We start from the raw sequence: 18,028 nt of genomic DNA, 5'->3' as shown, positions 1-18,028 counted from the left end.
CGGTATTTTCGCAAAAAATACTGTGATTAAGTGCCCGCGCATGCGCCGTCCGGTCGCCGCTGCTACCCCCCCCGGCGCTAAGCCCCGCCCCCTGGTGCTAAGCCCCGCCCCGTGATCGCGGACCCCCCGCGACCCCCCCTCCCCCCCATGACCCCCCTCTCTCTTACTTACACTTACCTGCATGCTCCGGGCCTCCGGTGATGTTCTCCAGTCCTCCGGTCAGGTGATCTCCCATACTGCACTGGGGCCCGATCACCTGATGACCGGGCAGCAGTGCACTGTGGGAGACCAGCTGACCGGAGGGGAGACATCACCGGAGGCCCGATCACCGGTCCCAGGAGTCAGGAAAGAAATTTTTTTTTTTACAATTTTTTTTCTTTTTTTTTACAGTAATCAGCTTGCGGTCTGTTTAGACCACACAGCTGATTACAGGAACCGACTCCCGGCTCTGCTCTCCCCATTAGAGCAGAGCAGGAGTCCAGTAACCAGGGGAGACCCTGGATAACGCCACCTCCAGGTGGCGTTATTATCACAAGGCTTTCCCTGGTATTTTTTTACAATTTATTTTTAGTAACTTTGGTTGGATTTCAATAATGGGAAATGCGATCTGCTTACTAAAAAGAAGTGATACTTAGGGGTTGGAGTAGAATTTTGCGAATTCTACTCCAAATGCCCTGTAATAACTATAGGTGATACTAAAATAATGTGAAAAGGGTGTGAAAACACCCTTTTTCACATTATTTTAGTAAAAATAATGTTGATAAATAGAGCCCCAAGACTTAGTACATAGATCCCTATGTCAAATAGTAAATGGCTATTGAGTTGCCTCAATGTTCTTGTGTAGCTCTAAAGTGTATACATAAGTCAAATGTATATGCATGGCTAAATGCTTCTCTGTACAAACCCCAGCAGTAGCAACACTTTAAAGGACCAATACATTTAAAATTAAAGTTATCTTATATCCATATACCTATATATACCTATATATCTGTCTGTTATATTACCCAGTTTTGTTCAATTAATGTTTACAATTTTAAAGCGCAGCGGAATATGCTGCGCTATATAAGAAACTGTTAATAAATAAATAAATAAATAAATCTTATATATAAAAGCTACTATTAACCTTTACAAATAAGTGTGTAAAAGTTTCAGGAGCTAAACAGAACCAAAGACATCCAAGATACATTTCTGATTATGGAGAGACATATTTTCCTACGCACAGCAGACTTCCTGTCAAGACATCTCATTAAAGGACACTGCAGCCAGTGTCTCCTCTGCCTGAAATGGCTGATAATGTAAAACAATAAGTTGCAAATGTTTATACAATGGGAAATATTTCATGTTCTATCACTAGATTTTGTAGCCTTTTAACAACAAGTTTGATATTGGAAAAATTCCAAAAAACTTAGGGGTCTAATTACTTAGCCTTGTATGGAGATAAAGTGGACGGAGTTAAAGTACCAACCAACCAGCTCCTAACTGCAATTTTTCAAACACAGTCTTTGACATGGAAATTAGGAGCTGATTGATTGGCACTTTATTTCTGTTCACTTTATCTCTATCCAAGGATTAGTAAATAAACCCCACAGTCTGATACTAGTTCTGCTTCATGTTCCAGCTTAGCTATAACTGACTGATATCAATTATAGCCCTTTCACATCGCAAACCCTGGTCGCACCCGGGATTTTGCACACGGGTCCATCCTGGGATGAGATCCCAGGATGGATCCATTTGAGATCCCTTTAAGACTAGTGGTCAGACCCGGATTATTGCCAGTTCGATGACATCACATCTATCACGTGCTGAACCGGGACCGGGGTCGTATCAACCTGGGATACCCGTTCACACTGCACCGCGAGCTGGGTTGAGCCCGTGTTCAACTCTGCTCATTACCTGGGTCCTTTCACACTGCACAATAACCCGGATTGCTGCGCATTCACATGAAAAAACCCGGGTTATTGCTGGCTGTATGAAAGGAGTGATATAGATTCTAGCTAGATATTCTGTTTATATATTTAATTATTAACAGTTATTTATATTGTGTACACACATACCTTCCAACACGGGCGTCTTAAGAGAGGAGGGGGCTGTGTGCTCTCTCTGTCTGGGGTCCCCTCCTCTCTCCCCAGCAGCCGACTGACGCGGTTGGCCGGCCACCGCTGCCTCAGTAGACTCTGGGCACTAGAGTGTGCCCAGAGTCTACTGCGCATGCACAGATCGCGGGGGAAATGGCGCACCATTTTCCCAGCGATTTCCTCAGTACGCATGTGCAAAATGCCAGAAAAATGGCAACAGCGGCCATTTTGCCATGTTTTGAGCAGCTCTGAGACACCCCACGCGGGACCTCGGAGAGGTAAGTTTTAGATAATATGGGTAAAGGGTGTGCAGTGCGGGCCCCCCTAGACCCAGGGGACTGGTATGCACCGCACACCCTGCACCCAGAAGTACAGATAGGAACCATTGCATGTGCCAAATGGGGCATGGCTTTGCGGCAAGGTTGTGGCCTCATGGGAAATGCTGTACCTGCGAGTCATGACCTCCCATCTTCGTCACATTGGGGGCATACCCAACGCTCCGGTAGCTGCTCAGCATGCGCCTAGTCCCTCTCTCTGCCGTGTGCATTTGGAAGGCATCTATTCACAGCTTGCTCTGCTAAGCAGAACAGTGGGTTGGAAGGGGCCTCCCAACCTCACCCTCCATCACGGGACACTGTGTCCCATAGGTGGAGGGTGGGACAGTGCCTGAAAAGTGGGCCTACACTGACAAAATGGGGACAGTTGGGAGGTATGCACATATATTATGCAGAGCTTTGCAGAGAATATTGAATTCTCATCAGTCTCTGCTCCAGTAGAGCTCGTAATCTATATTCACTATCACATGGATACACATACACTATAGTTATTTTTTTTGTCAGCAGCCAATTAATCTATCAGAATGTTCCTGGAATATGGGAGGAACCGGAACAACCAGAGGAAACCAACAAATACACAAAGAGAACATACAAACTACACACTGAAAATGCCTTGGTCATGAATTAAACTCATGATGTCAGGGCTGTGAGACAGTTATGCTAACCACTACACCAACCATCATGATTATATTTTAGTGATATATTATTTTTAAATATTCTGCTTATGCATTCTAGTTATATATTCTGGTTATATATTGTAGTTGTATATTCTGGCTATATATCCTAGTGATATGCTCTGGTTAAATATTCTAGATATACATTCTAATATGTTTTTCCAAGATGTATATTCTAGTTATGCTGTATATTACTCAAAAAGAAACTGCATCAGGGAATTGTTCATATGTGCACTTTCTGTCAAGATTTGTGTTCTATCTTGTTACTTCTATAGTGTACTTAACACCAAAGAGATAAATGCTCCACAACTTTCTATCACTTATGCTTCCTTCAGATATATAGATATATAGGTATATTTAACGAAGTGGTGGATTTTCAATGATCCTCATTGGTTTTGCCTGCCATATTTAAAAGGGCAATTGTAGTAAATGCAAAATCAGGCTCGTTTTGCATTTAATATGATTGCCTTTTTAAATTTGGCACACATATTCTGGAAAAATTGGGGGTATTGAAAATCTACTGCTTAGTAAATATACCCCATAATGAGAAAAAAAATCTGTATTTGTGTACCTCATTCCCCCTTAACTTACTAAGGATCGGTTTGTCAAAGCTGCCGATCATTGGCGACTTTGAACTATAGTTTTAAAACGACAATAAAAATAACTGCTACACCAGGCCTGCTTAGCATTTATTTCTATTTCCATTGTAAAACTGTATGTATGTGATTATCACCACCCATAGAATGATAAGTCAAAGTGACAAGTGCACTTTAGGGGACCAAGGGGTGTATTTTTTTTTCTTTTAAAATATTGTCGAAACTGAGCTGACCAAAGTTTTTTATTGAAATAATTGCACAATTTTTTTTTTTTAAATGATATTGCACTATCTGACATTCACCACTAGATACTGTAAGCAGAACACTGTAAAACGGTAAGCCTTCTGTAGTTACAATATATGGGACTTGTGACACACTTGACATTATTATTTGACATTGTAAATAGCTCTGTATTGAGGACACAATAAAATAAAATAATTAAGTTATACTTATGACTGTAGATAGTCAGCGTGTGTATGCTAATGGAATATTAGAAGATGTCCATATCATTTTACATATATATAGAATGTTGATTGCATAAAAAAATATTTTACTTTAGCATAAAAATTAATTTTAGAAACTGGGTGTATTAATTATTATGATTTTTATATATAGTTCAATTAAATGTATAATGTATTACAACTAATAAAGTGGCCTTCAAATAAATACAAAGTAACATATCCTATCTAGAACCTATATATTGCAATCTAACTGCTTGGCACAATTTGCTTCGATAACCAAAACACCCCATACAGGCAGTGATGAGCATCACAGGTCAGCCTGGTTTACTGCTTATTCGATCAAATGCAATTTACTAGGATCAGATTTTCATCCTTATTACTATTGTTGGAATGGCCACACAGTTGGGTACAGTTACTGGTCCAGTTGGTCAAACTGAAAAAGTTTGTATCATATGAGGGCAGCAACAATGATGTTTGTGACAGGCAATAAAAGGACTACTTGTAGTAAATAAGGCAGAGTAAAAATAGTTTGTTTTATTCCAAATTTCCACAAGCTACACTTTATTCCTTGACAATGGCTATGTATGAAATATTATTTCTTTGTAATGTACTAGACTGTAAAATGTTATCACCGTGCTTAATGCACAATCCTGTCTGAAGAGGTCTACTTGCTTGTCTAGCTTATGTGTCATTAACACTAGGGGGTGCCGATGGCAATCCAGCAGCCAAAGAGTTAAGTTTGGAGTTTTTATTTCTTTTCAGTGAGACTTAGGTTTTCACCTCCCTGACAAACACCTCATTACACATACAACATCCAGCCTTCCCCCCATCCTACACATTTCTTTGTTTGCTCATATAAGGCTGCAGGTGGCTGAAGTTGAGTGATAACGCTAAATAAATCACAATTTATTTTACCCGGGTTCAAAGATTTTAAGTATTCTTGTTATTTTATGATACTGTAAGGACCCCTTGAATGTAAATGTTTACACAAATTGGCCAAGTACCAGGTATAATCCTTATGTACCACCTTTCTGGACAAGGGAAACAAGGGGAAAGAGTTGAGGGCTGAGAGGGGGTTAAAGAGAATATCATTGTTTTACTTGTATTTCCAAAGCAGTTAAAGAAGATCACATTTCACAAATCAGCCTGGGGAGTACTAGCAGAGAAAAATAGATTTAGGAGGCAGGTCGCTGACAATGTAGGACTGGCGTTACCATGCCCAGAAAACATATTCAATTTCAGTGGCACAAAAGACTGGCACCAGAGGGGATTTTGTTAACCATTTCTGTTTTTTTTTTTAAATGAACCTATATAGCTATCTATTAAAGGCGAAAAATATTTTAATAACTCTTCCACAAAATATTAACCATATATTCTGCATTTGGCCGCAAAGTGTAATGCATACTTGCCTACCCTCCCGATTTGGCCGAGAGCCTCCCGAAAATTGTGTGCCACTCCTGGCCCCCCGGAAAGGCAGGCAAGCCTCCCGGCAGCCTTCGACCCCACCTGCCCCCCGTCCACGATTGTATGAGAATCCCCAGCAGTGGGGGGGGGGGGGCGGTGACGTGATTCAGTCTGAATCACGTCATTTTAGCCCCGCCCCCTGCTGCACAATGCCGGAAATCTCGGCATTGTGTAGTGGGGGTGGGGCCAAAATAATGAGATTGTGTGGCCACGCCCCCCGTTCTGCCCACAAACACCAGCCACGCCCCCAGTTTTGCGGATTTGGCTGCCCCCTCCCAGAAGGGGCAGCCAGAATGTCAGCATCTATGGTGTGATGCCCCATCCACACCTCAAGCAGTGTCATTTGACCTACATCATCCCAGTCCTTTTTGTTTACAACCATGGGCAAAAGTTTTGAGAATGACACATGTATTGGTTTTCACAAAATCTTCTGCTTCAGTTTTTATGATGGCAATTTGCATATACTCCAGAATGTCATGAAGAGTGATCAGATGAATTGCAATTAATTGCAAAGTTCCTCTTTGCCATGACAATTAACTTAATCCCAAAAACAACATTTCCACTGCAATTCAGACATGCCACAAAAGGACCAGCTAACATCATGTCAGTGATTCTATCATTAACACAGATGAGAGTGTTGACGAGGATAATGCTGGAGATCACTCTGTCATGCTCATTGAGTTAGAATAATGCACTGGAAGCTTTAAAAGAAGGGTGGTGCTTGAAATCATTGCTCTTCCTCTGTTATCCATGGTTACCTGCAAGGAAACACATGCAGTCATCATTGCATTGCACACAAAAAAAGGGCTTCACAGGCAAGGATATTGCTGCTAGTAAGATTGCACCTAAATCCTCTATTTATCGGATCATCATGAACTTCAGAGAGAGAAGTTCAATAGTTGTGAAGAAGGCTTCAGGGCACCCAAGAACATCCAGCAAGTGCCAGGACTGTCTCCTAAAGTTGATTCAGCTGTGAGATCGGGACACCACCAGTGCAGGGCTTGCTCAGGAATGGCAACAGGCAGGTGTAAGTGCATCTGTGTGCACAGTGAGGCAAAGACTTGTGGAGGATGGCCTGGGGTCAAGCAGGGCAGCAAAGAAGCCACTTCTCTTCAGGAAAAACATCAGGGACAGACTGATATTCTGCAAAAGCTACAGGGTTTGGACTTCTGAGGACTGGGGTAAAGTTATTTTCTCTGATGAATCCCCTTTCAGATTGTTTGGGGCATCTGGAAAAACTCTTCTCCGGAGAAGGAAAGGTGAGCGCTACCATCAGTCCTGTGTCATGCCAACAGTAAAGCATCCTGAGACCATTCATGTGTGGGGTTACTTCTCAGCCAAGGGAGTGGGCTCACTCACAATGTTGCCTAAGAACACAGCCATGAATAAAGAATGGTACCAAAACATCCTCCAAGAGCAACTTCTCCCAATCATCCAAGAACAGTTTGGTGCTGAACAATGCCTTTTCCAGCATGATGGAGCCCCTTGCCATAAGGCAAAAGTGATAACTAAGTGGCTTGGGGAACAAAACATGGAAATTTGGGATCCATGGCCAGGAAACTCCCCAGACCTTAATCCCATTGAGAACTTGTGGTCAATCCTCAAGAGGCGGGTGGACAAAGAAAAACCCACAAATTCTGACAAACTCCAAGCATTGATTAGGCAAGAAAGGGCGGCCATCAGTAGTATGTGGCCCAGAAGTTGATCGACAACATGCCAGGGTGAATTACAGAGGTCTTGAAAAAGAAGGGTCAACACTGTAAATATTGACTTGTAATTTTGCTTCAGTATACCATAGTAACATCTGACAAAAAGGTCTAATAACACTGAAGCAGCAAACTTTGTGAAAACCAATACTTGTGTTATTCTCAAAACTTTTGGCCATGGCTGTACTATAAATTGTATTATTTCACCCCTGTCCCTTTTCCTCTCACAGTGCCAGTCACCAATCTGACAGCACCGCATATACCATAGAAACCTCTGGGGGGCTGTTGTCATAAATCGAGGAACAGCAGCAGATATCTTCAGCGGTCCCTCCTTCATACATTGGGGTGGTACTTAATATTTCCGGGTATTCCCCGAAAACAGGCATTTTCTGGAAATATTCCAGAAATATTTACAATGATAAAGAGGCCCCTTAATGTCTCTCATCCAGTGTTTTGTTTTCCCTGACTCACATGTGCGGTCTACTGGCCATACATGTGTAGCGCCCATTGCCAGGGAGGGTTCCGTAGCTTGGTAAATCTGACAGCACCGCATACACCATATAAACCTCTGGGGGGCTGCTGTCGAAAATCGAGGAACAGCAGCAGATATCTTCAGTGGTCCCTCCTTCATACATTGGGGTGTTACTTAATATTTCCGAGTATCCCCGAAAATAGGCGTTTTCTGGAAATATTCCATAAATAATTATGATGAGAAATATCCCCTTAATGTCTCTCATTCAGTGTTTTGTTTTCCCTTATATTTTCCTGCACTAAGTGACGGCAATTGACAAAGGGGAGCAGCAGACAGCAGTTTTGTACCTGTGAAGCTGCTCCTCCATGTTTGTGTTGCTGTTGGGTTAGGGGTGTGGAATGGGATATGGGGCCTGATTCAGAGTTGTACGTTCATCCCATGATGAACGTATATCTCCGATGTTTCCGGGTCTGCGATTACGCTCGCACAACCCCCAAAGCCGCAGCATGATTGATTAGCAGCGGTGTTTGGGGGGCGTAGATGGGCACCATTCACGGAAATGGGAGCCAGGGTCTGCATCGACAGACGCAGATTCCTGGTTTCTGAATCGGCCAGCACCCGGCCGGGCTGCGGGAAGTTTTGGCTCCAGCAGCCTATATAAAGAAGCAACCATTGCGACCATCGGTTGCAAATGTTTGACACCTCCTTCTGCATTTGCATTAAGATGGACGGAATTGCACAGCCGCTTGTGTGAAGCTCTGCAATTCCATCCATCTCTGAATAAGACCCATAATGTCTTTGGTAATGGCATGAATACAAACTGTTCTGATTTTGGTGGGAAAGTCTAGAATTGCAGAGCTCAATACATTTGTTCAGAAGTTTTTCTTATTTTTGCATCTGATACAGGATTTCGATGGATGAATGTGGGGCTGCAGGAGAGCTTGTATATATCGATGTATTCTAGTTAAAATTCCAATTTCACACATGTAGTTTCCATGAAATATAATATAAATATACAAATTTGCTCATACAAATAATACCTTAAATTCTAGTTTAAAAGACACAGTAATGCCTGACTTCCCAGTGGAGTAATACATTTTAGTTTTGTTGGTTTGGGCAACATACATTGCTATATAACTTTGTGACTGTCTGATCTGCATCTCTCACTACTTCAAACACTCTTGCGAGATTCAAACACCAGCTGACACACCTGTTTGGTGATGATGCCACAGGGGAGACTCAGATACTTATTGATGCTGATGTGGTGCTTGAAATATACAATGGATGATGGAAGGTGTCGTTTATACCCCAACCATTGCACATATGGGGCCTTAGGAGTAAATTTGGCTAGAAGGTACAAATGTGCTCATCAGCAAAACTATGTTGTATTAAAGGAGATCCAAATGTTAAATGTGCGGTTGTGATGTGGGCATGTCCTAGTTGGAGAAATCACAGTTTAACGGTGCCCAATATTTCTGCAGAGCAACATGGTTTGTCCATAACGCTTAACCACCCTGAGGGGACTATATCGCTGTTACACATCTCAGGGCTTTAGTTCCGATTCGGTGATAGTTGGGTGTGATGTCCCTTGAATGCCAACTGTAACTGCAGCAGGTGCATGCAGCATTAAAGGGGTCTTTTTAGGAAAGGGAGCCAATGGTGTCCTGTCACTTCCAAAGTGCTGAGAAAGCCCCAAGGAGAGCGTGGCACCCCCCAAATGTGACATGACCATGCCCTTCTACCATGATCCCTTTCTAGGTATTGGTTGGAACGCTTTGGCTTAAAGCTGGAATTCTTTCTACGTCTAATGAGACCCAGCATTGGGATGTAACGGAAGGCTGCTCTTCACAGCAAGACTTTATATGGAAAAGACATCAAGTAAGAAAACCACAGTATGATTGACAGAAGGGCTGCAAAAGGTATTTTGGAGGTCACATTATAAGAAACAAACAAGCACATACTGAGTCTTGGGTAAAAAGTAGCTTCATTACAAATATTATTAAAAAATTAAATTATCCTTTAAAGTTCTCTGATGGTGAAGAAACCTTCTAAGGCAGAGTTGCAAAGTCTCGTTTTTGTCCTTTATTATGAATACAGCTTTTCATTCAATAATTTAATATCCTTTACTAAACAGTCCAGACGGGTTTTGCACCACTTTTGAACTAAATACACTTTACAAATAAGTCTTACTGTGTATTAGATGTGTTATTAGATGTGTTCCCCAAGACAAATATTGTCCTGCACTGCATTACCGCAGACCTTCAAATAATGTACGTATAATAAGACTTTTTTTTGTTCTTCCTGTAACACATTCATGTAATATGGTACATTTATTTTATGTGGCCAGAGTGTTGATGGGACATTAAATGTGGTGTAGTGTGGAAGTGAAATTGCTCAAGCCATGTAAAAGCGCATTTTATTTGGCTATATAATCTCCTTTTTGGCAGGCTAACATCTCGGTCCAGCCTTTAGATCACATACATTAAAGCACATCCAAACCCTCAATGATTCCCAAAAGCTACAGCTGGGGAAATTATAACCATAAACTGTACACATAAGGTAGTCGGTGACCAATATGTTCAATGCTGTCTGTGAGAAAGACGTTTTAGTGCAGAATCATGTTTAATTTGCCCTGGGTATGAGAGGAGGTAAACATTTTACCGAGAACGACGTTCTCCTTACGTCTGCATTACATAGTGGAAAGCTCTTCATTATTTATATGCTACATAAACACCCTTTAGTATCGTTTATTTTGCCCAGGCTCTTGTAGGCTGGAATGGCTTGCTAAACAAGGGCTTTAATTTAGTACTGTAAGAAAGAGGAACAGCAGCAAAGAGCTGAAACAGCAATATATGTATACAGAGCCTTGCTATCCTGTAGTGAATTTATATTTAAAGTCCATAAATAAGTCACTATGGTGAATTTAATAGACATTGAACATATAAATGAGAAGAAAAACAACAAGGTACTCAGAGATTATGTAAGTGGTAATATACATCTACTCCATATCTGCTTGTCTACATTGAGAATGCATAAAACAGCAGTACCTGTTATATACTCTCACCTGAGATGGATAAACTAAAGTAGTGCAGGTACACAATAATTACCACCTGTTTCAGCAGGGGTGAAGTTAGGCTTTCTTTCACCCAGAGCAAAGACTCAGCAGCACCCCCCGTACACACGTACATGCACACACAAACATAAGTGTGATCTTTAAAATGAAAGACCAATTTAATCACCTAATTCCTGATTCTCTTGCTGTAAATTCAACCATGACAACATTAAGGACTACGATTGTTGAGATTGTTTGCTTTTTTTCTGATATTCTGCTCCTGACTTTTTGTGTGTGTGTTGGCAGTGTTCAGAAGCTCTGAATGCTCTTGTGCAGCACATGATATTATATAGCAGTATATAATATTACACTACAGCACATGATATTATATAGCAGTATATAATATTGCACTACAGCACATGATATTGATAGGATGTAGTCGCCCGAAGGTAAGTATTGGGGTGTTAATGAGAGATTAGGGTTAGGTGGCAGGGTTAGGGTTAGGCATTAGGGGGAGGGTTAGGGTTAGGCACTGAGTAGGGAGTGTTAGGTTTAGGCACTAGGGGGGAGGTTAGGTTTAGGCACCTGGGCGGGGGTGTTAAGTTTAGGGTGCGTGGAGGGGGAAGGTAGGTATAGGCACTAGGGGGGGAGGTTAGAGTTAGGCACCAGGGAGGGTGGGTTAGGGTAGGGGTTAGGGTAAGGGCTTGAAAAATACTTATGTTACTTCCTCTGGGTGCCGGGATTCTGGCTTCCGGGATGCCGCTGTCGGTATTCTGACCAGCGGCATCCCGACAGCCGGGATTTGAGCCCCCACCCAATATTGATATATAGCAGTATACATTATTACAGTACAACTTATGAAACCATAGAGTATCATATAGTATTATATATAGTATTACAGGTTGAGTCTCCCATATCGAAATATTCCGAAATACGGAATATTCTGAAATACGGATATTTTTTTAGCATGACTGAGAGAGTGAAACCTTTGCTTTTTGATGGTTCAATGTACACAAACTTTGTTTAAGGCACAAAAGTATCACAAATATTGTATTAAATTGAGTATAAGGCATATACAGTACATAAATGTAGTACATAAATGCATTCTGTGTTTAGATTTGGGTCTCATTCCCAAGACATTTCATTATGGTATGCAAATATTCCAAAATACGGAATATTCCGGTATCTAAAATACCCCTGGTCCGAAGCATTTGGGATATGGGAGACTCAACCTGTATATAGTATTACAGTAATATAATAGAGTGCTAAATTTATTTGTATTGATATTGTGCCATTTTCTCACCTCCATCCCCTGTATATATATTCTTATTGATCTTATGCCATTTTCTCACCTCCATCTCCTTTTTATTTTCTTATTGATCTTATGCCATTTTGCCTGCTCAACCTCCCTTTCTATATATGTTTATATTTTTATTGACAATGTGCCATTTTCTCTCCTGTAAACTCCTTTTTCCCATCCACCTCTATATTTTATTGATATTATTCTATATTCTCTTGTTCACCCCTATATATTTTTATTAATATTTTACCATTTTCTCTCCACACGACTCCATATATTTATTATTAATGTTGTAAGAAAAAGAAAAAATAAAGTCTCAGGCACTTGAAGGGATCACAGTTAATGCAAATATATATGACAAGCAATTTATATATGTTAAAATTCAGGGATTCTAACAATCCATCAATTTGTACAATAAACTATATTAATAGTATATTATATTACCAAGCTGCAGTTAAGATAATGGTTGCAAACCAAAACACATAAAAAGAGGAAAAAAAGAAACAATAACCGCGCTCCAAATTATTAAAAGACAGCACCATGTGTTAATTAATCAGAAAATATTTAATATATATATAAAAAAGAATAATTCATTTGTTATCTCTCAATGCTTTCCTTAGAACATATGATATAAAAACCATAGGACTCAACAAATAAACCTGTCTTGGCGGTAGTCCTTATATTGTGACTGTGAAAACAGTGCTATACAATCCACTAATCCTTGAGGTCTTTTAACCAAATAGGGAGATATATTTTTAATAACCTTTGGAACCAGATAATTTGCACATTATGACTTGCTGAGTGTGGCTGTATTGGAGTCTTGAATACGGTGTGCGCTGCTTATTTTCAGCGGCAGGCGAGTCCTGAGCCTAGTGCTGCTAAGTGCCGAAGTAATACTATCTCCTGCACACCACCCTCGTTGGGACCCTTATACATCCGGTGAGTGGTACTACGTCACCATACCTGAGTGCAGTGATATGGACAGCTTTTTGCACATGCAGGCATTGTAATATTTATACATTGACACCTGTTGGAATATTTCTTTTTTTTGCTCTAATCATTTACCTAATGATTGATTATATATGAGCAATGTGAATATTGTGGTACGGAAAAGGATCCTGATTATTAACAGCTGTACCTCAGTAATCGCCACATCGCTGTTGGGGGACCCATTTGTTTACAATATAATTCACTAAGAATAACAAGTGATAAAATAATCAAATTAGCCGGACACGGCTATGTGGTTAAAAGACCTCAAGGATTAGTGGATTGTATTGCACTGTTTTTCACAGTCACAATATAAGGACTAATGCCAAGACAGGTTTATTGTGGACCTTTTGCAAGTTTTACAGCAATCAGCCGATACAATGTTTTAATATGTCAATGTTTAATTATTTTGTTGAGTCCTATGGTTTTTATATCATATGTTCTAAGGAAAGCATTGAGAGAGAATGAATGAATTATTCTTTTTTATATACTGTATATTAAATATTTTCTAATTAATTAACACATGGTGCTGTCTTTTAATTATTTGGAGTGTTATTATTGTTTCTTTTTTTCCTTTTTTGTTCATTATTATACTGTTCCCTTTTCTCTCATCCACCTCCTTTCTATATTTTTTTTATATAATATGTATTTTTCTCTACTTCACCCTTTCTATATTTTGTTGAATATTATTCCATTTTCTCACCTCCATGCCATCCCATTTTTTATGTATTTTTAACCGATTTTATGCCCTTTTCTCTACTCCACACCCTGTATATATATTTGATATTGTGTCATTTTATTTCCTCCACCTCCTATATATATATATATTGATATTGTTCCATTTTCTCTCCTCCACATCTTGTATATATATTTACTGATATTGTGTAATTTTCTCTCCTCCACCCCATGTTTATATATTGATTGATATTATTTCCTTTTCTCTACTCCAACCCAGTACATATATTCATTGATATGTTGCCCTTTTCTCTCCTCCACCTCCTGTATATATATATATATATATATATATATATAGACAATGTGCCTTTTTTTGTCTTCCACCCCCTCTATTCCCCTTTATATTATACTTTTATTGATATTTTGCCCTTGTCTCTCCTCATGGGTCCTATTTATCATTAAATATATGTGGTTTTGATTTTTTGTTCTAATTCATCATCTTATTTTGATTTTGGCAAAACCTCCATGTATTTTGGTTCGGATTTGGTTATGGATTCCTTGGAAATCGATAAAAAATGGACCTGATTACATGCAATCCAAAACCCGAGTTCAGTTTTTAAATCCTAATACCGAACTGACTACAGATCCGAAACAGGACTTGGTTCGACTTGAAACCCCAAAGTGATTCAGAACTGGAACTCAAACTATCAGAATATTTACCAATATATTAGAATATTAAGTGTATATTGTCATATTATATGTCTTGATAAACTGCACATGATCTAAGGGCAGATTACATGGATCAGGTATATCATCATTTGATAATATTGATAATCTAATGCAGGTTCATCCATTTATTTCCTAAGTTATAGTGTGTTTGTATTTCAGGAAGACCGACCAGCTCTTCTAAAAACAGTAATTTTTGTGGGAGAAGGAGGGTACCTGCAAATATTAAGGATCCCCCAGATGTACAGTGGAAGGAACGCAGCTCCCAAAGCATTCTGCATCTTGGCCCCAATAGGTAATGCCATCTCCAGATGGCAATATCCTAAAGTAACCTATGGGATACTATTTTGCAAATTTTGGCAGAGAGGGATCTGTCGGATCCCTCTCCGTAGGCCCCCGGTGTGCAAAGCCCTCTCTACCCTTTGTCTCACACCTACACCTCCTTTCTCATCTGTACTTGTTTTGTTTCATATCTGATTGTATCTTTGTGATTTGTACCTCTGGATGTCCAGTGCTGCATGGTTTTGTTACACTTTACAAATAAACAATGATGATTATTTTGGATGTTATTACTTACTGCAGTACACACATTAAAAAAAATGCATAAATGTATACAGTATCTAATTGGGGTCAATCTAATTAGGTGCGAATTGCGAGTAGCGAGTTTGTTTCTTGAAACTCACAGACTTCGCATTGAAGCACGCTCCCAAGAATTCTCCAATCCAATTAAAAATGCCTATTCATATTACTCACAGCGGAGGGGTGCAAATTGAGAGAAGTGCATGAAAAAGTGGGGAGACCATCCTGGACTTCCCAAAATGGATAATTTTGTTAGCAGGACCATATAGAAGGCTGTTTGTGGGCATTAGGACGTTACTGTAGTTTTTTTAAATGGTCTCAAATGGCTGATTTGTGCTTTTTTTTAAATGCAAGAAAATAATAAAAAACATACTTTTTTGTTTAATCTCAAACAAATTAAATGAAAATGCAAAAAAAAAGTATGAAAAAAGGTGATTTTGGGGTACTTTGAGGGCACCTTGAAAAATTTACTTTTTTTAATAAAAAACTTATTTTTCAATTTAAAATATATTGTAATTAAATTTGGGGTGCCTAAACTAATGAAAAGTTGGGGTAATTTGAGGACAATATTGTTTTTTACCCCAAACAATGACATGTAATTATTGGAATAATTAAGCTAATTGGAAACTACCAATTGCCTAATTAGTCATTAGGGGGGGTCTCCAAGGGGTTCAGCACAGTGTCCTAACATTTTAACCTTAAAATAAAGATTTTTCTTTCCATCTCTCACCCTCAGGGAGGTGCGAATGGAAAGATATGAATTATGACTGATTCAGTGTGAGTTGCTAATTGGATGAATGCAAAATGAATTCGCTATGCAAATTCGAAGAAAAAATAGCAACTCACACCTCGCAATTCGCACCCAATTGGATTGACCCCTAAATGTCTTTTGGATTGTTCTGTCTGGGGATGAAGCTGAAAATAATTATTTAATAACTGATATCAGTACAGCACCAACAAGTAGATATCACCATATTCATATCATATAATGTTCATATAATTAACAAGCTATGTTCCAAAAAAGCAAGATGTAAATATGTAAAAATAATAAATAACAGCAAAAAAAAAATGTATTTAAAAATCAAAACAACTAATCTAATTTAGTAGTCAAAGATTCAAAGTATAACAAATAAAAAAATAATGTAAAAATAGTCATGATGGGGAAGATACAGAGTTAAAAAGGATACGAAAGATAAATGTGGGCCATTGACAAAATGTTATATTTGCCATTAAAATGATTTCCCCTGTCTTTGTGCTTAAAGGCCCCTACACACTAGACAATTTTGATAACGATTTGGCTGATTCGGTCGCATCGGATCGCCAAATCATTCAAATCGTCAAGTGTGTACGGGAATCGTTGACGACATTGCATCGTTTGCAAGTCGTCTAATGTGTACCTAGCTTTACATTTATGCAGTCTACATTTATTAGCACTAATACACAATAAAGGGAAATCTAATATTCTGCACAATGTCATATTGTTTTTTAGTCCTTTAATATTTTATTTCAGCTATGTGTGATTTTATAGTTGATTATTATACGTAACTAATACAAATTCATTTAACATATATTTTTCTTAATATAGGACAAATGTCAAGCTGGAAAACAATGGCTCGTTGCTGTGACCTAAGAACACCAGGGGATTTTTTTCTGTCTAGTTTTTTCTCTATACAGTTTTAGTAAAATATCTTTTTGCCTATATTGTTATAATAAAATGCAATTATACCACCGTGATAGGAGAATAAGAGCTCCTGTTGCCAAATAGCTCCATTGCAGTGACACACTATTAGCCAATGTTAATTACATCCTTTACTGTAAATCTTAATACCATTAATAAAATTGTTTCTGTGTCAAACAATTGTGAGATGATTACCCCAGGTGTTCAAGGCTGACAACATGGTACGATACAAAAAGAATGACAGTTGGTCCAATTTTGAAATCTATAAGGTGACAGCAATATGATAGAAAATATGTACTATCATTATTTATTCATTTGAAAATATGGCCATCCTAAAATACATCGGCAACACGGGAAATAAATAAATAGGTTTATAGTGTCAAATATAATGGTTGTCTAATGTACCAGGCAGAATAAACTTCTCAAAGGTTATTCCATTGTGAATCTGGGATCTAGTCCCATTGTAGACAGTTACCATGTTGATATTCATAATATCGACACCAAAATGTTGACATTAGAATGTTGCCATGGTTCTACGGGAATCAGGTCGAGATCTTCAGAATGTAGATATGTTTACAATTTCGACATCTGAAATGTCAACATTCCCAGAATCTGAAGGTTAGGGTTAGGCTGTGTGGGGAGGTTGGCGTTAGGCTGTGGCTGAAGGAGGTCAGGGCAAGGCACTATGAAGAGGGATAGGGGTAGGGATTAGGATTAGGGGTGAGCATACTCACCTAAACCTCCTCTCCGTCTGACGTTAATGACGGAATTGATGGTCACATGACCGCCACGGCCCGGAAGCTGTGCTATAGCCGCTGCAGCTATCAGGAGCAGGTAAGTGACCCCTGGGCCACCAGGGACGTTAGGTCACTGTCTACCTAGCATGCCACACCACTGGAAACTATGCAGCACAGATATGCATGCATCACTGGAGTCCATGCGGCACTCATATATACAGATTTCTACAGTTGAGTTTCCAAATGCTTGATTTTAAAGCATGTGTGGCCAGTCCATGAAGAGGACTTAATCAGCACTTTGTACACATTAGTATCCTTATGCACTGGATAGTGTATTATTATACAGTATTAATAATAATTGACCTTATAGATGATCTACAGTATGTCGGTGCCCCCCTAACAGTGCTTGTTTTCCAGATCTCCGAGCTTGTGCACAAGTGTATTAATTTCTGTCTCACACATTTTAAAAGAACAGGTGGTGCTAATTATTTAATTTGTAATATTAGTTAGT

General features: G+C 39.3%; 1 long non-coding RNA gene across 1 annotated transcript in view; it reads left to right on the top strand.

Annotated features, from left to right (window-relative positions):
- Positions 1 to 16,908, top strand: part of LOC148540259 (uncharacterized) — a 31,359-nt gene extending 14,451 nt beyond the window's left edge. Inside the window, exons 2-3 of the long non-coding RNA XR_015869885.1 lie at positions 14,686 to 14,818; positions 16,688 to 16,908. This is a non-coding gene — a long non-coding RNA (uncharacterized LOC148540259). The remainder of the gene's footprint in view (positions 1 to 14,685; positions 14,819 to 16,687) is intronic.
- Positions 16,909 to 18,028: the final 1,120 nt, after the last annotated feature.

Source organism: Taudactylus pleione, unplaced genomic scaffold (genome assembly GCF_031769625.1).
Source record: "Taudactylus pleione unplaced genomic scaffold, aTauple2 ptg000021l, whole genome shotgun sequence".
Classification (NCBI taxonomy): domain Eukaryota; kingdom Metazoa; phylum Chordata; class Amphibia; order Anura; family Myobatrachidae; genus Taudactylus; species Taudactylus pleione.
The sequence above is the reverse complement of the archived record's forward strand: the minus strand, read 5'-3'. Positions and strand labels throughout refer to the sequence as shown.